Raw genomic sequence first — 6,000 nt, forward strand, 5'->3', positions numbered from 1 at the left:
TAGCTGTTGAGACTGGTCCCAGTCAACCTGCAACGGAGGGCTGGTCAGGTTTCTCCACACACCATGCACTTCTCCACTTCTGTGCCTTTGGTCATGAACCTGCCCTCGCCTGGAACATCTCCTTGCCACACCAGAAACACTCTTCCACATCAGACTCCCTCAAGCAGAGCAGATTGCTGGCTTATTCCATGATCCCAGAGGACTTACTGTATATACCTTGTATGTACCTTCACTGTAGCTTTTTATTAACCTGCCTCCCTCATTGGACTGTGAGCTCCTTCGGGCAGGGAGCATCTCTTCATCATGTTAATATCCCCAGGACCTACCACCGTGCCTGAAATAAGGGGATATTCAGTAAATATTTGTCGAATGAATGAGTGAAGGAAGGAATGAGTGAAAGAGTGAGTGAACAGTGAATTTTCCTTTGTTTACACCTGTAACCAAAGCCTTCTTTGTACTTTAGCTTTTAGATTCAAAGCCCTAAGAAGAGCCAGAGAGACTTCCCTGGTGGTGCAGTGGTGGAGAATCCACCTGCCAAAGAAGGGGACATGGGATTGAGCCCTGGTCCGGGAAGATCCCACATGCCTCAGAACAACTAAGCCCATGCGCCACAACTGCTGAGCCTGCGCTCTAGATCCCCTGAGCCACAACTACTGAAGCCCGTGTGCCTAGAGCCCGTGCTCCACAACAAGAGAAGCCACCACAGTGAGAAGCCCACACACCACAACGAAGAGTAGCCCCCGCTCGCCGCAACTAGAGAAAGCCCGCGTGCAGCAACAGAGACCCAACACAGCCAAAAATTAATTAATTAATTAATTAAAAAAAAAAAGAAGAGCCAGAATGTTCTAGATGATAGCAAAGTGTACTGATAAACCTACCTTTTGATGGCTGAACCAGTGTTCTCTATATTCCCACACTTGGCCTTCAGTGCATAGCTGAGGGAAGCAGCAACATACCTCACGCCATAGACTAGCTGACTCTTTTTGTCTTAATTTACCACAATTCTCTTCGGTCCTGAGTAGTACTTATTAAGTGACCCCAGGCCTACTAAACAGTTTGTGTTGTGAGATATATTGTTGGAGCTGAGATTTAAACTGTAATACAGTCATACACTCAGGAACACCTTGAAAATACCTTGGGGCATTGACAGGGAAACGTGTGTCTGGTCTTTTAAATACCTCACTGTGTCAACCTGCCGACATGATGTGGAAACAACCCAAGCGTCCATCAGAAGAACACGTACACCGTGGGCTGTTTATACAATGGGGTACAACAAGGGAATTTCCTGGCGGTCCAGTGGTTAGGACTCGGCACTTTCACTGCTACGGCCCGGGTTCAATCCCTGGTTGGGAAACTAAGATCCTGCAAGCCGCAAGACACGGCCAAAAAAACAACAGAAAACAACGGGGTACAACCAGCCATGCCATGGATGAAACGTACCAACATAGCGCTAGATGAAAGAAGCCAGACACAAAATAGTACATACTGATTGATCACACTTGTATAAAGTGCCAAAACAGGGCTTTCCTGGTGGCGCAGTGGTTGAGGGTCCGCCTGCTGATGCAGGGGACACGGGTTCGTGCCCCGGTCCGGGAAGATCCCACATGCCGCGGAGTTGCTGGGCCTGTGAGCCATGGCCACTGAGCCTGCGAGTCCGGAGCCTGTGCTCCGCAATGGGAGAGACCACAACAGTGAGAGGCCCGCGTACCACAAAAAAAAAAACAAAACAAAAACAAAGTGCCAAAACAGACAAAACTAATCTATGATGATAATTCATGGTATTAGTTACCTTTTGAAGGGGGTGTTAGGGGTTTTTCTGGGGTGCTGATTACATGGGATGTTTGCTTTACAAAAATGTCAAGGAACTCTTACCTTTAAAGATTTGTGCTCTTTTTTAGCGTATGTTTGTATGAGCCTGCTCAGAGTAACACAGACTGCGAGGCTTAAACAACAGATGTTTTTTGTCTCACAGTTCTGGACACTGGAAGTCCAAGATCAAGGTGCTGGCAGGGTTGCTTTCTCCTGAGGCCTCTCTCCTTGGCTTGTAGACGGCCGCCTTCTCACTGTGTCCTCACTTGGCCTTGTATGCATCTCTGGTATCTCTTCCTCTTCTCTTTTTTTTTGCGGTACGCGGGCCTCTCACTGTTGTGGCCTCTCCCGCTGCGGAGCACAGGCTCCGGACGCGCAGGCTCAGCGGCCATGGCTCACGGGCCCAGCCGCTCCGCGGCACGTGGGATCTTCCCGGACCAGGGCACGAACCCGTGTCCCCTGCATCGGCAGGCGGACTCTCAACCACTGCGCCACCAGGGAAGCCCCTCTTCCTCTTCTTATGAGAAGGTCAGTCCTATCGGGTTAGAGCCCTGCCCCTATGACCTCACTTAACCTGTATTACCTCTCTAAAGACCCTATCTCCAAATTTAGTCATTTGGAGATTAAGGCTTTGACATCATGGATTTGGGGAAGACACAATTCAGTCCATAACAAGGTTTTATATATATATATATATATATATATATATATATATATATATATATATATGTGTGTGTGTGTGTGTGTGTGTGTGTGTGTGTGTGTGTGTGTGTGTGTGTGTTTGTGGTATGCGGGCCTCCCACTGTTGTGGCCTCTCCCGTTGCAGAGCACAGCCTCCAGATGCGCAGGCTCAGTGACCATGGCTCCCGGGCCCAGCTGCTCCGCGGCATGTGGGATCTTCCCGGACTGGGGCACGAACCCGTGTCCCCTGCATCAGTAGGCAGACTCTCAACCACTGCACCACCAGGGAAGCCCACAAGGTTATATTTTAATAAAAAGTTTACTTAAAGCAAAACAAAAGGCACAAACACAAACAAAAGAGTCCTTGGACTCCGAATCTTCCACAGGCAAGAGGCAGGCTTTGAAGGCTGGGCAGCCCCCTAGGAGATCAGGCTTCCTACCTCCCCCTTCAGAGGTGAGTAGAAGACTAATCACCAGGGGAAGCCTCTGAGGATGGAGGGGGCCAGAGTTCCTCCCAGAGAGCAGAACTGGAACCTAATCGAGGAACCACCTTTCTCCAGTGTGGGAGCCTTACAGTGTCCACCCATTAGGATTTCAGAATTGCCCTGAACCAGGGACTTCTGTGTGTCTCCTATTCTCCTTTCTGAAAGGGAACATTTATTACGATTATCCTGTCCTGTCCCAACAACATTCATTGGGAGTTTCAGGGTGGGGAGGATCCTCTTCTTTCTAGTCCATGAGCTCTACACCATGAGGACTCACATCCTGACACAGGGGATCAACACCTCACCCAGACACCCAGGACTCTGAGCTGGGTGCAGTGATGGACGCTCCTCCTCCTTGGGGAGGGACTAAGCATGTTTCACGTGTGGAGGAAGAGTAAAGTGGATACACGGAGGTCAGAGGGTAGACTACTACGGAGATTGTCTTGATCCTAACCAGTCCACCTTCTCCGACACAGAAGACTATTTCCCATACTCCTTTGTAGTTACTTTGGGGTCACATGGCTGGCTTCCAGCCAATGGAATGTGAGTGGAAGGATGCTACCAGGCCTGGCCAAAAGTACCTGTGCAATCCTCCTCGTTCTCTCTTTGCTCTTTGGTCAGTTGGATGCAGAGGAGCCAATCAAGGACTCCAAGGAGGTTCTAGAACTGTGCTGTCCAATAGTTGCATGTGGCTGTCAATCACTTGAAATATGGCCCATCTAACATTAGATGTGGTGTAAGCGTAAAATATACACTGAGTTTCAAAGACTTAGTATGAAAAAAAGAATGTAAATAGCTCATTAATCATTTTTGTATGATTACATGTTGAAATGATAATGTTTGGGATATTTGGGGTTAAATTATATTATTAAAATTAATCTCTTTGTTTTTACTTTTTCAATGTGGTTACTAGAAATTTTTTAAATTCTGTGTGTGGTCGTTTCTCACATTATATTTCTGTTGGGCAGCCCTGTTCTAGAACAGTGTTTCTGCACTTTGTTTTGCATTATCACCCCCCTAAGGAGACTTTTAGATGTCTCTTCTCCTAATTTCTTCTCTCCTATGAAGTTTGAAACACATAGATATACTGTTTATCTGTTTATGTACTGTGGCCCTTGTAATATCTAAGATTTTCTCATCCTTCTGCCCCAAGAACCAATTGTGCCCCCTTGGGAGCAATATTTTCCATGTTGAAAGTGCATTTTTATTTTATTTTTATTATTATTATTATTTTTTGCGGTATGCGGGCAGGCTCCGGATGCACAGGCTCAGCGGCCATGGCTCACGGGCCCAACCACTCTGCGGCATGGGGATCCTCCCGGACCGGGGCACGAACCCGTGTCCCCTGCATCAGCAGGTGGACTCTCAACCACTGCGCCACCAGGGAAGCCCTGAAAGTGCATTTTTAGAAGACAGTTTCTTTGTAAGATGGGAGGACCCAGATGGAAATCTGCTCCCTAATGAAAGCAAGAAACAAACCATTATGGTAAAAGCCACTGAGATTTTAAGGTTTTCCCTAAAATTTACCCCAACACACCAAAGCCTAGATTTTATAGTAGCATCAATAAACCCAAAGACATCTTACAGAATCAAAAATCAGGAATTGGGCTTCCCTGGTGGTGCAGTGGTTAAGAATCTGCCTGCCAATGCAGGGGACATGGGTTCGAGCCCTGGTTCGGGAAGATCCCACATGCCGCGGAGCAACTAAGCCCGTGCACCACAACTACTATGCCTGTGCTCTAGAGCTCGCGAGCCACAACTACTGAGCCCATGTGCCACAACTACTGAAGCCTGCGCACCTAGAGCCCGTGCTCCGCAACAAGAGAAGCCACTGCAATGAGAAGCCCGCGCGCAGCGATGAAGACCCAATGCAGCCTAAAATAAATAATTTATTAAAAAAAGAAAACTCAGGCATCTACATCGCTCAGTCTATATATGATCTTAATGTCACACAGCCCCCAGCATCACCCCTTCATCTGGCTTTTGTTGCCAGCTTCCTTTTCATGGTGCCAGTTCACCCCACTGTGCCCTCTTCACTCCCTTTGCTCCCTTTGCTCTCTGTGCCTTGAATGACTTTCTCCTCCTTCCAGACTCAGCTCTAGTGCCGCTTCCTCCAGGAAGCCCTACCAGTCTCCACTACTCCCAGACCCCATAAATGCTTTGGCCAGAATCAGAGCTGTTTTATGCATTAAGCACTACAGAGAAATAAACCGTTAGTAATACAAAAAGAAAATGCTCGAGTCTGCTCTAAATGTCAGAGAGGAAATCACAGTGGAAAGATATTGAAGTCTTAGCCTGCTGTGCTTAAAATATTTCATTTTTGCATATTTTGCAAAACACATGACCGTGTGAACTCATTGCTAGGGCCCCTCTCGGGTGAGGAAGTAAACCCTGTAAGTTAGGAGCTCTGAAGCTTAAGCCCCACAGGGTTTCTACAGAGAACTGAGTGCCTGTCTGTGAAAAGCTTTGCAGTCTTGTGCCCTGGTCGTGGGAACTTTTAAAGTAATTCAACAAAATAAATACTTGTTGAATTATGTTATATACAGTATGTGTTTAGCAAGTGTTTTATGACTGAATACTCGTTCGGGCACAGGAAAAACTAATATGTCATTTGATAAGGTCGTAGATGTACTGAGGGCCCAAAGAAACTTATCCTCCCTAGAGACAAAGAGGATAAGGGTCGGGGGTGGGGGGGAACAAGGGATGAATGAGGGTTGGAAACGGTCTCGTTGGAAACAAGTGGGAAAAGAGAATCCTAAGGATCAGAGAGGCAAACCAAGTACTGTACTCCTGGAGAGAAAAGGACGGAGAGCCCAGGAGCCACCGTACGTACGTGAGGGACACGCGGGATGGAGGGGCTGGCCTGCCCCGCCCCCAGCTAGTCCCTCCTTCCGTCGCTCGCCCCGCCCCCTCAAAACCCAAACCGGTAACCTCTACCCGGCTGCCTCCCATTGGCTATGCAAATGAGAGAAGTCTGTCGGGACCAATAAGCCGCGGCCACGGCTTGGTGACGTCTTCCGGCCCT

Source organism: Tursiops truncatus, chromosome 14 (assembly GCF_011762595.2).
Source record: "Tursiops truncatus isolate mTurTru1 chromosome 14, mTurTru1.mat.Y, whole genome shotgun sequence".
Taxonomy (NCBI): Eukaryota; Metazoa; Chordata; class Mammalia; order Artiodactyla; family Delphinidae; genus Tursiops; species Tursiops truncatus.